This window comes from Leuresthes tenuis, unplaced genomic scaffold (assembly GCF_036924035.1).
Source record: "Leuresthes tenuis unplaced genomic scaffold, fLeuTen1.0.hap1 SCAF_20, whole genome shotgun sequence".
NCBI classification, from domain to species: domain Eukaryota; kingdom Metazoa; phylum Chordata; class Actinopteri; order Atheriniformes; family Atherinopsidae; genus Leuresthes; species Leuresthes tenuis.
The window spans coordinates 30,922,659-30,937,677 of NW_027325374.1; the positions used below are offsets into that span (position 1 = coordinate 30,922,659).

At 43.7% G+C, this 15,019-nt stretch overlaps 2 non-coding genes across 2 annotated transcripts; both read left to right on the forward strand.

Annotated features, from left to right (window-relative positions):
* The first annotated feature begins 14,233 nt into the window (after positions 1-14,233).
* Positions 14,234-14,348, forward strand: LOC140279063 (U5 spliceosomal RNA). The gene has a single exon (XR_011909265.1). It is a non-coding gene; the product is annotated as a U5 spliceosomal RNA (small nuclear RNA).
* A 308-nt stretch (positions 14,349-14,656) lies between these two features.
* Positions 14,657-14,847, forward strand: LOC140279070 (U2 spliceosomal RNA). The gene has a single exon (XR_011909272.1). It is a non-coding gene; the product is annotated as a U2 spliceosomal RNA (small nuclear RNA).
* Positions 14,848-15,019: the final 172 nt, after the last annotated feature.

Here is a 15,019-nt window from a genome sequence, read left to right on the forward strand (position 1 = left end):
ATGTTTGAACACCTTCAGAATGACTCGAAATCCTAATTTACAGCTCATACAATACAAAATCCTTCATAGAACACACTATACAGGACAAAGGATGTTCAGGATGGGTCTGACACACTCAAACATCTGCTCACATTGCACAGATAACACACCTGATGATTATGCACACGCTTTGTGGTTTTGTGCGCCTGTCCAGAAGTTCTGGCTTGAAGTCTGTGAGGACCTATCAACATGGCTAAAGTGTAGCATCCCTGCATCCCCCACACTGTGCATACTGGGTGACTTAGACAACATTAACATGGAAATTAACTCAGCACACATGGTTCTCACAGTGTTATGTATCGCAAAGAAAACTATGAACTATGAACTGGAAAGCGAAGAACAATCTGTGTATTAACCAGTTTAGAAATTTTCTTTTAGATTATATTAGCATGGAAACAATGTCTGCCTCCTCAAAACATCAATTGGCTGAATTTCATTCTCTCTGGTCCCCTCTGATTAGCTTTATCACATAGTGGTGGTGGTGGGTTGCTGTCCCGTCGCTCTTGGTGGTTGGGTGTGTGCTGGGGGGGGGCTGTGTGGCTTCGGGCGTCTGGTGGTCTCTCGGGTTGTGGGGACCAGGTTGGTCATTGCTGGGGGGGACTATGTGTCGGTCTTGGAGGGCAGTTTTGGGGGCTTGCGGGTGGGGCTGTCTTGCGGTGTGGGGCGGGGTCCCTTAGGGGCCTTAGGGTGGTGGCTGCTGGCTCTATGCCGGGTGGCCGGGCCGCTCTGGCGTTGGTGGTGGTGCTGGGCCTGGGGGGGCTGGGTTGCCCTGGACGCGCCACAGTATGGGTGGGTTGGTGCAGGTCCTGGTGCCGGGCTTGTTGCTCTGGGACCTCCAAGGTGTCCGCAGATGGTTGGTTTTTTTTCAGGGTGTTGGGGCGTGCGGTGGGGGGGGGCGGTGCTTTTCCCCTGTTGGGGGGGGGGGGGGGGGGGGGCTGGGGGGGCCTGGGTGATGGTGGGTCTCAGGCCCGGGCTGTTGCGACTGGTGTGACCGGGTGGTTTGTTTGTTTGTTTTTTGTTGTTGTTTGTTTGTTTTTTGTAGAGGTCCTCCGTGGTGGGGTTGGGTTGAGTGGGGTGGGGCGGGATGGGTACCTTCTGAGGGTACAGTAGCTCCCGGAATATGGTCGCTGCAGGCCCCGAGTCTGGTGGACATCAGGCCCTCCTGCCCTGTGTTGGCTCCCAGGTAGCGGGGATGCCTATTGCAGCCAGTCCCTGGCTGCCGTCTCTGGTGGAGAGTAGCTCCCCCGGTGTATATCCCCATACCCCTCTCCCTTCTGGCTCCTGTACACAGCACACACTCACACATGAAGGGTTTTGGGGGCGTGTGTGTTCGGTGGGGTGTAGTGGATGGGGCCACGTAGGTGGTCCCCTTTGGTTGCACTCTGCAGTTCCCCGCCCCTGTTTTAATAACACCTTAGACATTACTACTTATCAAACACACTCACACACACACATTAGGTCTTGGGGGGTGGTTACACTGAGTGGCATCTGGTGGGCGGGGCTCTTTGGGTATGTAGGCTGCCCAGAGGGCCGCGCTCCCAGTTCTACAAGTTTGGCTGCCCCTCAATTTTAATTGCTCACTATTAGAAAATATTGAAGAGCCAGAAGGGTGAGGGGAGGGGTCTTCTTCGCACACCCCTGCTTCCTGGTTGCTGCTCGGGGCGGGAGGGGCCAGGAGGATTAATTAATTGTTCTGCTGGTTCGGGGTCTGTGGTGGCTGGGGGGCTGCTGGCCCCCTGGTGTGCCCGCTGCACTACACCCCAGCGGAGTCGAGGGAGGGAGGACGTGTGGATGTGTGGATGTATCGGACGTGAAAGTGTGTTTGGTAATGATTGGGCCTGGATCTGGGACTTGCTGTCGCCTGGCCTGCCTGTGCTTCTCCCGATGGGGGGGCAGCGTTGCCTCTCCCCGCTGCTCGCGACTTCACCCACCTGTGGGCACGTCTTGACTCCCAGGGCACTTGGCCAGGGGCGCTGGGGCAGGCGCTGACCCACTGTGTGGCTGTCTTGGGCGCTTGGCCCTCCTGGGTATTGGGTTGCGCCTCTGCCAGGGGGTTTGGGGGCGCTCGGGCTCCTGGGGCCCGGGTCCAGTGCACGGCCCATGTCTGGGCGGCTGGGGCCTGGCGGGGTCGGTGGGCTGTTGCCCCTGGCTCCTGGAGGGCCTCTGCCCTATGCTTATGGGGGCTCTTTCCGGGGGCTTCCTCTGCAGTCTTCTGGGTGGTTGCCCCTGTGGTAGGCTTCCTGGGTTCTGTGCTCTGTGGGGGCTGCTGGTGGCCTGGGTCTTGTGGCCCTCTCTGCCTGCTTCTGATTGCTTGGGGGGCTGTGGATTGTGGCCCTGTACGCTTATACACTCATAACTAAGCACGGTTATCATGTAGGTCCTGTGCCATGGGTGTTGCATGTTCTCACACACATTCATTAGTCCAGTAGCATGGTCGCTAAGCAGTTGATGTATTATCATGTCGTCTCAGGTCATCTATATCCACAGCTGTGTTGTATGCGATTGCCGCTTCTTGTGCTTTTTTTTGTTTGTTTGTGTGTTTGTTTTTTCTCTGCTTGTCTGCTTTCAGGTGCTCCTGGTGGCGCTAAGGCTGGATTCCCCTCAGAGGCCATGGATTGTTGTCTGTTTTGTTTTTTTACAGGTGTAGCAGCTGGTTGTCTGGTTTTTGTTTCTATTTTTGTTCTGTTTCCTCTTCTTTCCTCTTCTTCTTTCCTTGTCCCCCGGTCCGGTTCAGTTCTATTACATGTCATGTATTGTAAACAGAAATAAATAAATGGGCATCAAGGGGAGCTTTGCATTTATAAAACTTCCCTTGGCAAAGCAAATCTGTTTGGCATCAAAGGTATTCAGACTACAATTCTGCTGCCATAATGCTGAACAGGACAAGGGAAAAAAAAAAAAAAAGTAAAGAAGACAGTTCTGCCGAAAGCCAGGGACTAGACCTGTTCTAAGTTCTATACTTTTTAAAAGGGGCGTGTTTATCAACTATGGAATTAGAACATTTACAAAAATGGTCAAGTGCTAGATCTTCATCTGGGATTTAACAGTGTCATGAGTATAACTATTCAACAGATCAGTTAAAAAAAAGCCTGCTCATTGAGATGTTTCAGGATCTGGATACCAAGCGTGGACCTAATGTTTTCATTTTTGCAATTCTGATACAGGCTATTGAGCAGTTCTAACACCAAGTTCAGATACTGCAGATTTTCTACCTTTGATTTGTTAAGATTGAGCCAATCAGGGACAACCTTGAAGGATCTCTTAAGTTTGGTTTTGTAGGATCAGTAATTACCTGAGAAAGGTTGATATTGGTACGCACCTTTTTTAAATGATCAGAGGCAGAGTTCAACTTGTTTAAATTAAAATTGCCACACAGAGATTGGGTTTAGGCCACATGCACACAGAATGACATCAACAAATATAAGAAATATTAAACATTTACACATAGATTTTTGAATATATGTAGAGGAATGATACTTTGAAATGTGCTCATTGCGGAGTTATGATCAGTTGAGTAATGAAGGTTGAACTATTCTGGGAAAGAGGTTCTATTCCCAGCATCATGATGGACACTCCTGATATAGAAGGTTTCGCTAACGCATTGGAATTGTTTTACTATTTTCATATGCATGTGCAATGAAGAATTGCTTGCTGCTGATAAATGCAAAGAAGAACAGCTTACACATAGATGCTCACATATAGGCTGCTGAATGCAATAAAGACCTACTTATCCAGTAAAGTTCAATGTCAATGTGTAATATTCAATTAGGATTTGCAAAACAGTGAAGTTAAACAATGAATGGGTCCATAGTCAGTATGAGAAGACTACAGGAATATTTACCTGGGTGTACGTTCAAACAGAGATGAGAAAATTGAGATAAATAATTGTTTGTTTGTTTGTTAGTTAGTTGTTATGTTATGTGTATAAACTGTGTTGAGTTGTAGTTACTCAGTAGTGTCTCAGTGAAACAACCGACGGGGGAAGCCTTGCGGTGACAACAAAAGCAGTGTTTTACTGATCAGTCAAGTTGCTCCAGTGTACTCCATACAAACTGGTTGGCTACTGAAGGGATAGAAAATGGGGAATACTTGTTTTAAAGCAAACAAGGAATTAGATGGGAAAAATACATGTTTTAACGGGACGCAGACAATATTAAATACTCAGACAGATGGGAGAAGAAGTGTAGTTTTGTAGCAAATCACAAAATTATTACATTATTTGGTAGTATCATCATTTTAATGGTTGTAACTCTCCCCTTAAGTGATATAGGTAAGGACTTCCAACGAGAGAGATCGTCCTCTATTCTCTTTAATAATTGCACATAATTTAGCTTTGTTAGCTCTGAGAGCCTGGAGGAAATGTTTATGCCTAAATATCTAATATTTCCTGACTGTAAAGTGATCGCAGGTATATTCTGGACCCTACAGTTAATGGGCAGAACTGTGTTCTTAGACCAGTTGATAGAGTAGTCAGAAAGTGCTGAGAATTTATTTATGAGTGTGATCGTGTGAGTGAGAGACGTCTGTGAGTTCTGAAGGAAAAGTAATACATCATCAGCATAAAGACTTATTTTATGCTCAATATTTTGGGATTGGATGCCTTTAATATTTCTATCTTGTCTAAAAGAAGCTGCTAAAGGTTTGATGAAAATAGCAAAAAGTGAGGGAGAAAGTGGGCAACCCTGTCTTGTACTTCTCTGCAGACTGAAGCTTGGAGAAGTTTGATCATTTGTCCTGACACTTGCATTTGGAGAGCTATATAATATCCTTATCCAGTTGATGAGGTGTGACCCAAACTCGAATTTGTTTAATGCTGCGAATCAAAATTTCCAGTTAACTCCATCAAATGCTTTTTCTGCATCTAGAGAGTCGATTGTGGTTTCCAAGTTGTTGATGGTAGAATAGTCTATGAGATTAATGATCCGGTTTGTGAACGAACTGTTGTGCCTACTGCTCTTCAGCCTGTCAAATGAAACGTAGAATTTGAAACGTGACAAATGAACCCAAGGAGTTGAGTCGTAAACGAATCAATACTGTTTCCTGTGCGTGGACCCGTCACCCGAGGAGTTGAGTCGTGAACGAATCAATACTGTTTCCTGTCCTGCTGACTGAGCTTATGAAGCTGCCGCCTCCTAAGTGGTGAGGAAGGGTACTGCATGAAAATGAACGAATCACTCACTGAGACAACTCGTTACTTCCGAGTCATATAAAAAATTAGTTCATATCGAACTAATCGCTCACGAACGACACATCACTATCTATTTGACGAGTTATGCATGAATTCGGATTTTGCAATAAAATTAATTCCTTCTCTCAAACCAAGATCAAACTGCTTTTTCCTTCATATTTATCTACTTCTAATCTAGTTTCAACAATAAACAACAATGTATTTTGTAGTATGAAAAAGAACCAGACCTAATTTTCAGCAATAAGCTTCTCTCGAGGAGATATGAAGGAATACAGATTTTGCTATAAAATGAAATCCTTCTATCAAACTGACTTAAAACGGTTTGTCCTTATTTCTTCACTTCTGATGAAGTTTCAACAATAAACAACAAACTTTTTATTATGAGAAAGATCCAGACTCATTCTTCAGGAATCCGAAAATAAGCTCTATTTTACGAGTTATGTACGAATTCGGATTCTCCTATAAAACGAATTCCTTAACTCAAACAAAGTTAAGACTGCTTTGTCCTTCATATTTATTCATGTCTAATCAAGTTTCAACGATAAACAACGTTGTACTTTGTAGAATGAGAAAGAACTTCTTCAGCAATAAGCATCTCTAGACATATGACGAAATATAGATTTTGCTATAAAATCGATTCCTTCTATCAGCCTGACTTAAAACTGTTTGTCCTCCTTATTTATCCACTTCAAATCAAGTTTCAACAATTAAAAAAAATTTGTAGTTTGAGAAAGAACAACTTAATCTTCAGCAATCAGTCTTCGGATGAGAGTGGGTGAGAATTTCCAACCATAATCTATAAAATGCGGTGAAAAAAAAGGTGTGAATACAATATAGAACACTAAAAGGTGGAGCGGAAGTGTTCGGCTGCAAGAAGGTGTGAATGTCCGACTATATTTGGTGACAAGCAGGTGAAGCAAGGTCTGAATGCCCAACCTTACATCATCAAAAGCGAGATCAGAGGTGTTTGGCTGCAAGAAGGCCATAGTTTGCCAAAAGCGGGTAAGGTGAGAATGACGACTAAATATCAACAAAAGAGGGGGCGGAGGTCTTCGGATGCAAGTGGGTGTGAATATCACACCATACAAGTATGGTGGAGAGGAAGCTGTGAATGGCCGATCATAGTAAAAAGCGGGTGAGAAAAGGTGCCAAACCATACATGATCAAAACAGGGAGCGGAGGTGTTTGGCTGCGACAAGGTGTGAATGTCCACCCATAATTAATGAAAAGCGGGCAACAAGTAGGTTCGAATGCCCAACCATACATCATCAAAAGCAGGAGTGGATGTGTTCGGCTACAAGAAGGTTTGAATATCCGACCATAGTTTGTAAAAAGCGGGTAAGAAAAGGCTCGAATACCCGAACATACACCATCAAAAGAGGGAGCGGAGGTTTTCCGGTGTAAGACGGTGTGAATGTCCGACAAAAGTTGGCAAAAAGCGGGTAAGAAAAGGTTAAAATACAGACTATACACCATCAAAAGCTGGAGCGGAGGTGTTCAGCTGCAAGAAGGTCTGAATGTCCACCAATAATTACTGAAAAATGGTTAAGAAAAGGTGCGAATGCCCAACCATACATCATCAAAAGCAGGAGTGGATGTGTTCGGCTACAAGAAGGTTTGAATGTCCGACTATAGTTTGTAAAAGGAGGGTAAGAAAAGGCTCGAATGCCCGAACATACACCATCAAAAGAGGGAGCGGAGGTGTTCCGCTGTTTGAAGGTGTGAACGTCCGACCAAAGTTTGTAAAAAGCAGTTAAGAAAAGGTTCGAATATCCAACCAAACATAATCAAAAGCGGGAGCAGAGCTGTTCGACTGCAAGTAGGTGTGAATGTCAGATCATAATTTGCAAAAAGCTGATGAGAAAGGGTGAGAATGCCCGACTATACACCATCAAATGCGGGAGCGGAGGTATTCGGCTGTGAGTAGGTGTGAATGTCCGACCATAATTGCTGAAAAATGTGTTAGAAAAGGTAAGAATGCCGGACCATTCATCATCAAAAGCGGGAGAAGTGGTGTTGGGCTGCAAGTAGGTGTGAATGTCCAGCCATAATTACTCACAAACGGGTAAGAAAAGGTAGTATTGCCAGACCATACATGATCAAAACAGGGAGCGGAGGTTTTCGGACCACCTCCGCTCCCTCTTTTGATGGTGTATGTTCGGGCATTCGAACCTTTTCTTACCCGCTTTTTACAAACTATGGTCGGACATTCAAAACTTCTTTTAGCCGAACACATTCACTCCTGCTTTTGATGATGTATGGTTGGGCATTCGCACCTTTTCTTACCCATTTTTCAGTAATTATCGGTGGACATTCACACCTTCTTGCAGCTGAACACCTCCTCTCCCGCTTATGATCATGTGCGGTTTGATATTCGAAAATTTTCTTTCATGTTTTAAAGCAATTATTGATGGACATTCAAATCTTCTTGTAGCCGAACACATCCACTCCTGCTTTTGATGATATAATGTTGGGCATTCGAACATTTTCTTACCCGCTTTTTACAAACTATAGTATGACATTCACGACGTCTTACAGCGAAACACATCCACTCCTGCTTTTGATGATGTATTGTTGGGCATTCGCACCTTTTCTTACATATTTTTCAGTAATTTTGGGTGGACATTCACACCTTCTTGCAACTGAACACCTCCTCTCCCACTTATGATCATATGTGGTTTGATATTCGAAAATTTTCTTTCATGTTTTTTAGCAATTATTGATGGACATTCAGACCTTCTTGCAGCTGAACATCTCCGCTATCGCTTTTGATGGTGTATAGTCGGGCTTTCGAGCCTTTTCTTCCCCGGTTTTTACAAATCATGGTTGGACATTCAGACCTTCTTGCAGCCGAAAACCTCCGCTCCCTCTTTTGATCATACAATGTCGGGCATTCGCACCTTTTCTTCCACGGTTTTTACAAACCAGGGTCGGACTTTCACACCTTTTAGTAGCCAAACAACTCCGCTCCCGCTATTGATTGTGTACAGTCGGGTATTTTCACCTTTTCTTACCCGATTTTTACAAACTATGGTCGGACATTCAAGCCTTCCTGTAGCCGAACACATCCACTCCTGCTTTTGATGATGTATGGTTGGGCATTCGCACCTTTTCTTACACATTTTTCAGTAATTATGGGTGGACATTCACACCTTCTTGCAACTGAACACCTCTTCTCCCGCTTATGATCATATGTGGTTTGATATTCGAAAATTTTCTTTCATGTTTTAAAGCAATTATTGATGGACATTCAAATCTTCTTGTTGCCGAACACATCCACTCCTGCTTTTGATGATGTATTGTTGGGCATTCGCACCTTTTCTTACCCATTTTTCAGTAATTATGGGTGGACATTCACACCTTCTTGCAACTGAACACCTCCTCTCCCGCTTATGATCATATCTGGTTTGATATTCGAAAATTTTCTTTCATGTTTTCTAGCAATTATTGATGGACATTAAGACCTTCTTGCAGCTGAACACCTCTGCTCCCGCTTTTGATGGTGTATAGTCGGGCTTTCGAGCCTTTTCTTCCCCAGTTTTTACAAATTATGGTTGGACATTCAGACCGTCTTGCAGCCGAAAACCTCCGCTCCCTCTTTTGATCATACATTGTCGGGCATTCGCACCTTGTCTTACCCACTTTTTACAAACCAGGGTCGGACTTTCACACCTTTTAGTAGCCGAACAACTCCGCTCCCACTATTGATTGTGTAGAGTCGGGTATTTTCACTTTTTCTTACCCGATTTTTACCAACTATGGTCGGACATTCACGACGTCTTACAGCGGAACACATCCACTCCTTCTTTTGATTGTGTATGTTCGGGCATTCGAACCTTTTCTTACCCGTTTTTTACAAACTATAGTCGGACATTCACGACGTCTTACAGCGGAAAACATCCACTCCTGCTTTTGATGATGTATGGTTGGGCATTTGCACCTTTTCTTACCCATTTTTTAGTAATTATGGGTGGACATTCACACCTTACAACTGAACACCTCCTCTCCCGCTTATGATCATGTGTGGTTTGATATTCGAAAATTTTCTTTCATGTTTTCTAGCAATTATTACTGGACATTCAGACCTTCTTGCAGCTGATCACCTCCGCTCCCGCTTTTGATGGTGTATAGTCGGGCTTTCGAGCCTTTTCTTCCCCGGTTTTTACAAATTATGGTTGGACATTCAGACCGTCTTGCAGCCGAAAACCTCCGCTCCCTCTTTTGATCATACATTGTCGGGCATTCGCACCTTTTCTTACCCGCTTTTTACAAACCAGGGTCGGACTTTCATACCTTTTAGTAGCCGAACAACTCCGCTCCCGCTATTGATTGTGCACATTCGTGTATTTTCACCTTTTCTTACCCGATTTTTACAAACTATGGTCGGACATTCAAGCCTTCCTGTAGCCGAACACATCCACTCCTGCTTTTGATGATGTATGGTTGGGCATTCGCACCTTTTCTTAACCATTTTTCAGTAATTATTGGTGGACATTCAGACCTTTTTGCAGCTGAACACCTCTGCTCCCGCTTTTGATGGTGTATAGTCTGGCATTCGAGCCTTTTCTTCCCCGGTTTTTACAAATTATGGTTGGACATTCAGACCTTGCAGCCGAAAACCTCCGCTCCCTGTTTTGATCATGTATGGTCTGGCAATACTACCTTTTCTTACCCGTTTGTGAGTAATTATGGTTGGACATTCACACCTACTTGCAGCCCAACACCACTTCTCCCGCTTTTGATGATGTATGGCCCGGCATTCTAGTCTTTTCTAACACATTTTTCAGCAATTATGGTTTGATATTCACACCTACTCACAGCCGAACACTTCCGCTCCCGCATTTGATGGTGTGTAGTCGGGCATTCTCACCCTTTCTCATCAGCTTTTTGATCTTATTATTATTATTATTATTATTAGATCTTATTATGATCTGACATTCACACCTACTTGCAGTCGAACAGCTCTGCTCCCGCTTTTGTTTATGTTTGTTTGGATATTCGAACCTTTTCTTAACTGCTTTTTACAAACTTTGGTCGGACGTTCACACCTTCTTGCAGCCGAACACCTCCGCTTCCGCTTCTGATGGTATATATTCGGGCATTCGAACTTTTTCTTACCCGCTTTTTACAAACCATGGTCGGACTATCACACCTTCTCTTAGCTGAACAACTCCGCTCCCGCTATTGATTGTGTACAGTTGGGTATTTTAACCTTTTCTTACCCGATTTTTACCAACTATGGTCGGACATTCACGACGTCTTATAGCGGACCACCTCCGCTCCCTCTTTTAATGGTGTATGTTCGGACATTCTAACCTTTTCTTACCCGCTTTTTACAAACTATGGTCGGACATTCACGACGTCTTACAGCGGAACACATCCACTCCTGCTTTTGATGATGTATGGTTGGGCATTCGCACCTTTTCTTACCCATTTTTCAGTAATTATGGGTGGACATTCACACCTTCTTGCAACTGAACACCTCCTCTCCCGCTTATGATCATGTGTGGTTTGATATTCGAAAATTTTCTTTCATGTTTTCTAGCAATTATTGATGGACATTGAGACCTTCTTGCAGCTGAACACCTCCGCTCCCGCTTTTGATGGTGTATAGTCGGGCTTTCGAGCCTTTTCTTCCCTGGTTTTTACAAATTATGGTTGGACATTCAGACCTTCTTGCAGCCGAAAACCTCCGCTCCCTCTTTTGATCATACAATGTCGGGCATTCGCACCTTTTCTTCCCCGGTTTTTACAAACCAGGGTCGGACTTTCACACCTTTTAGTAGCCAAACAACTCCTCTCCCGCTATTGGTTGTGTACAGTCGGGTATTTTCACCTTTTCTTACCCGATTTTTACAAACTATGGTCGGACATTCAAGCCTTCCTGTAGCCGAACACATCCACTCCTGCTTTTGATGATGTATGGTTGGGCATTCGCACCTTTTCTTACCCATTTTTCAGTAATTATTGGTGGACATTCACACCTTCTTGCAGCTGAACACCTCCGCTCTAGCTGTTGATGGTGTATAGTCGGGCTTTCGAGCCTTTTTTTCCCTGGATTTTACAAATTATGGTTGGACATTCAGACCTCCTTTCAGCCGAAAACCTCCGCTCCCTCTTTTGATCATACGTTGTCGGGCATTCACACCTTTTCTTACTTGCTTTTTACAAACCATGGTCAGACTTTCACACCTTTTAGTAGCCGAACAACTCAGCTCCCGCTATTGATTGTGTACAATCGGGTATTTTAACCTTTTCTTACCCGCTTTTTACCAACTATGGTCGGACATTCACACCTTCTTACAGCGGAATACCTCCGCTCCTTCCTTTGATGGTGTATGTTCGGGCATTCAAACCTTTTCTTACCCGCTTTTTACAAACTATGGTCAGACATTCAAACCTTCTTGTAGCCGAACACATCCACTCCTGCTTTTGATGATGTATGTTTGGGCATTCGAACCTACTTGTTGCCCGCTTTTCATTAATTATGGGTGGACATTCACACCTTGTCGCAGCCAAACACCTCCGCTCCCTGTTTTTATCATGTATGGTTTGACATTCGCACCTTCTCTCACCCGCTTTTTACTATGGTCGGCCAGTCACAGCTTCCTCTCCACCATACTTGTATGGTGGGATATTCACACCCACTTGCATCCGAAGAACTCCGCCCCCACTTTTGTTGATATTTAGTTGGTCATTCGCACCTTACCCGCTTTTGGCAAACTATGGCCTTCTTGCAGCCAAACACCTCTGATCTCGCTTTTCATGATGTAAGGTTGGGCATTCAGACCTTTCTTCACCTGCTTTTCACCAAATATAGTCGGACAATCACACCTTCTTGCAGCCAAACACTTCCGCTCCACCTTTTAGTGTTCCATGGGGCATTCACACCTTTTTTTTCACCGCATTTTATAGATTATGGTTGGAATTTCTCACCCACTCTCATCCGAAGACCTCTCCTCCAGCTTTTGTTAATATATAGTCGGGCATTCGAACCTTTTCTTACCCGCTTTTTACAAATTATGGTCGGACATTCACACCTACTTTCAGCCGAATACTTCCGCTCTACCTTTTATTGATGTATGGTTGGCATTTGCACCTTTTCTTACCCTCTTTTTATACTGATTTCTGAAGATTAAGTTGTTCTTTGTTTTTAATTGTTGAAACTTGATTTGAAGTGGATAAATAAGGAGGACAAACAGTTTTAAGTCAGGCTGATAGAAGGAATCGATTTTATAACAAAATCTGTACTTCGTCATATGTCGAGAGATGCTTATTGCTGAAGAAGTTCTTTCTCATTCTACAAAGTACAACATTGTTTATTGTTGAAACTTGATTAGATGAATAAATATGAAGGACAAAGCAGTCTTAACTTAGTTTGAGTAAGGAATTCGTTTTATAGGAGAATCCGAATTCGTGCATAACTCGTAAAATAGAGCTTATTTTCGGATTCCTGAAGTATGAGTCTGGTTCTTTCTCATAATACAAAGTTTGTTGTTTATTGTTGAAACTTCATCAGAAGTGAAGAAATGAAGGCTTTCTTTTCTCTCTTTTCTCTACACTCTGCACTGTGAGCACACACACCAAATAAGAAAGGCTTTTTTCTCTCTTTTCTACATTATGGACTGTGGGGACACAAAACCGCTCTTTCTTTTTTTTTTTTTGATTGTGTGCCAGGGCGTTGTCTCACATATTAGATTATGCTTAAGATACGAATGGGTTTATCAGTCACATCAGAATCCATACATACTAATCCTCCCGTAATAAAATGGTCGGATCTTATCAAACACATTTTGTTTCTTGTGACAATCAAGTCAGTGAAACAGCGTATACACGTCAAGACACTGAATCAAGTTTGCCACAAGAACTCATAAGTTTGGCAGTATTGCTCTGCCGTCAGCAATCATACACCCATTTTATTTTCGTGAGACATGTGCAGGAACCTGTTCATCTACTGTTCTATCACTATGCATTAGTTTATCTATTATCAATAAGGATACTTCTACAACTACTATCAAAGTATGTCCGGACTTCTTATGTTGTCAGTTGCTATATATGAATAATTGGGTAGCTACTGACAAGCATTAAGCATGTCACACAGCCCAAACATATAACATTTCAGGACACACCACACAGTTAACAACCACAGTGAAGCGTGTCAAAGCCCAAACATGTAACATTCAACAGGACACTTACACAACACAATCAAATCAAACAGTCAGACAACATACAAGAACATATACCCCAGCCGGCATTGCTCCCTGCCTATTTTCCTACAGCTCACTATGTGTGCGCACACCTTTATTCACAAACTCTTCAACTTATACTCTTTTACCGAAGCTGCTACATCTCGATTGGCCGAATACCCTTAGAGCCTGTTTCGGTGAATTTGACATCTGCCTCACATGTAACAGATTAGCGGTTTAGCAGTTTTAATTTAGTTTGAGTGAAGGAATTCATTTTATAGCAAAATCCGAAATCGTGAAGAACTCATGAAAGTAAGCTTATTCTCGGATTCCTGAAACTTTAGATTTGCTCTTTCTTTTACTGCAAAGTACAACGTTGTTTTTTTTGTTTAAATCTTTCTAAACATGGTAAATATGAAGGACAAAGCAGTTTTAACATAGTTTGAGTGAAGGAATTCATTTTATAGATAGAATTCCAAGAGTTTGCTGAGAAAAGAGAGTGAATGCGAAGTAGACTTTAACACGGCTCTGGGAGCAAGCCGAGTGCACGCTAACTGGGAGAATTGCTTGAAAGAATTGCGAAACCGAATGAGCAGTCAGAACAAAGCCTCAATACGGTGCTCCCGTGGTGTTTTTGTTGCTGCCTTGTCTTTTGCACAGAGTAAAAGACAAGGCAGCCATCGGATAGGGCCCGATTGTTCCTACTTGGTCAGCCGAGGAGCAAGGGGGGAAGCAAGCGTCTCAACCAAGCAAAGCTCACCATGGGAAAGGTGGCTATACCAACTAGCCTGATGCCCTGCTCCCGCAGAGACGGATAATCGTACTCTGGTTTCTCTTCATAACGTACAAGTCTTTTGCTTTTTACTAAAAGACTTCCGTGGAGAGAAGAACTAATGAGTTGTTTCTATTTTTGGCAGGCTTTACCTTTGCGGGTGAAGCCCTTTCTGTCTGTGCAAAAGAAATCTTGTTACTGTGCAGAGTGAGTTCTCTGAGTAGAGTCGCCTTACTTGTTGCGACTGTGCCGATGTTCGAAGCTGGAGTGCAAAGTTGTTGCTTGAATGGTGCTCGCTGGAGCATGCGGGAGTGCAAAGTTATATCATTTAAAAGGGCTGAAGAGTGCTCAGTGCAGCGGGTGGGCGGAGGTGCAAAGTGACACTCTGGCCACCCATGGCCATAAAAAGAACACCGCTACAAGTGCGCATTGTGCCAGGAAGGAACCTTGGATGTGAACCAGTGGACAGTTATCGCTTCTCGGCCTTTTGGCTAAGATCAAGTGTAGTATCTGTTCTTATCAGTTTAATATCTGATACGTCCTCTATACGAGGACTACATATTAAAAGGATTTTTAGCAATAGGAGTTGAAATAGGAGCTTGCTCCGTTCACTCCAAGCATCGACCCGGTACTGCAGTGCCGCTGGGAACGTTGCGCTCTCCTCTGCTCTTGTGAAAAGGCAAACAGCGGTAAAGGATGGAAGTTTCAGGGAGCCCAAGATGAAACTTTCTTTTAATCTGCTGAGAAAAGAGAGTGAATGCGAAGTAGACTTTAACACGGCTCTGGGAGCGAACCGAGTGCGGGCTAACCGGGAGAATTGCTTGAAAGAAACGC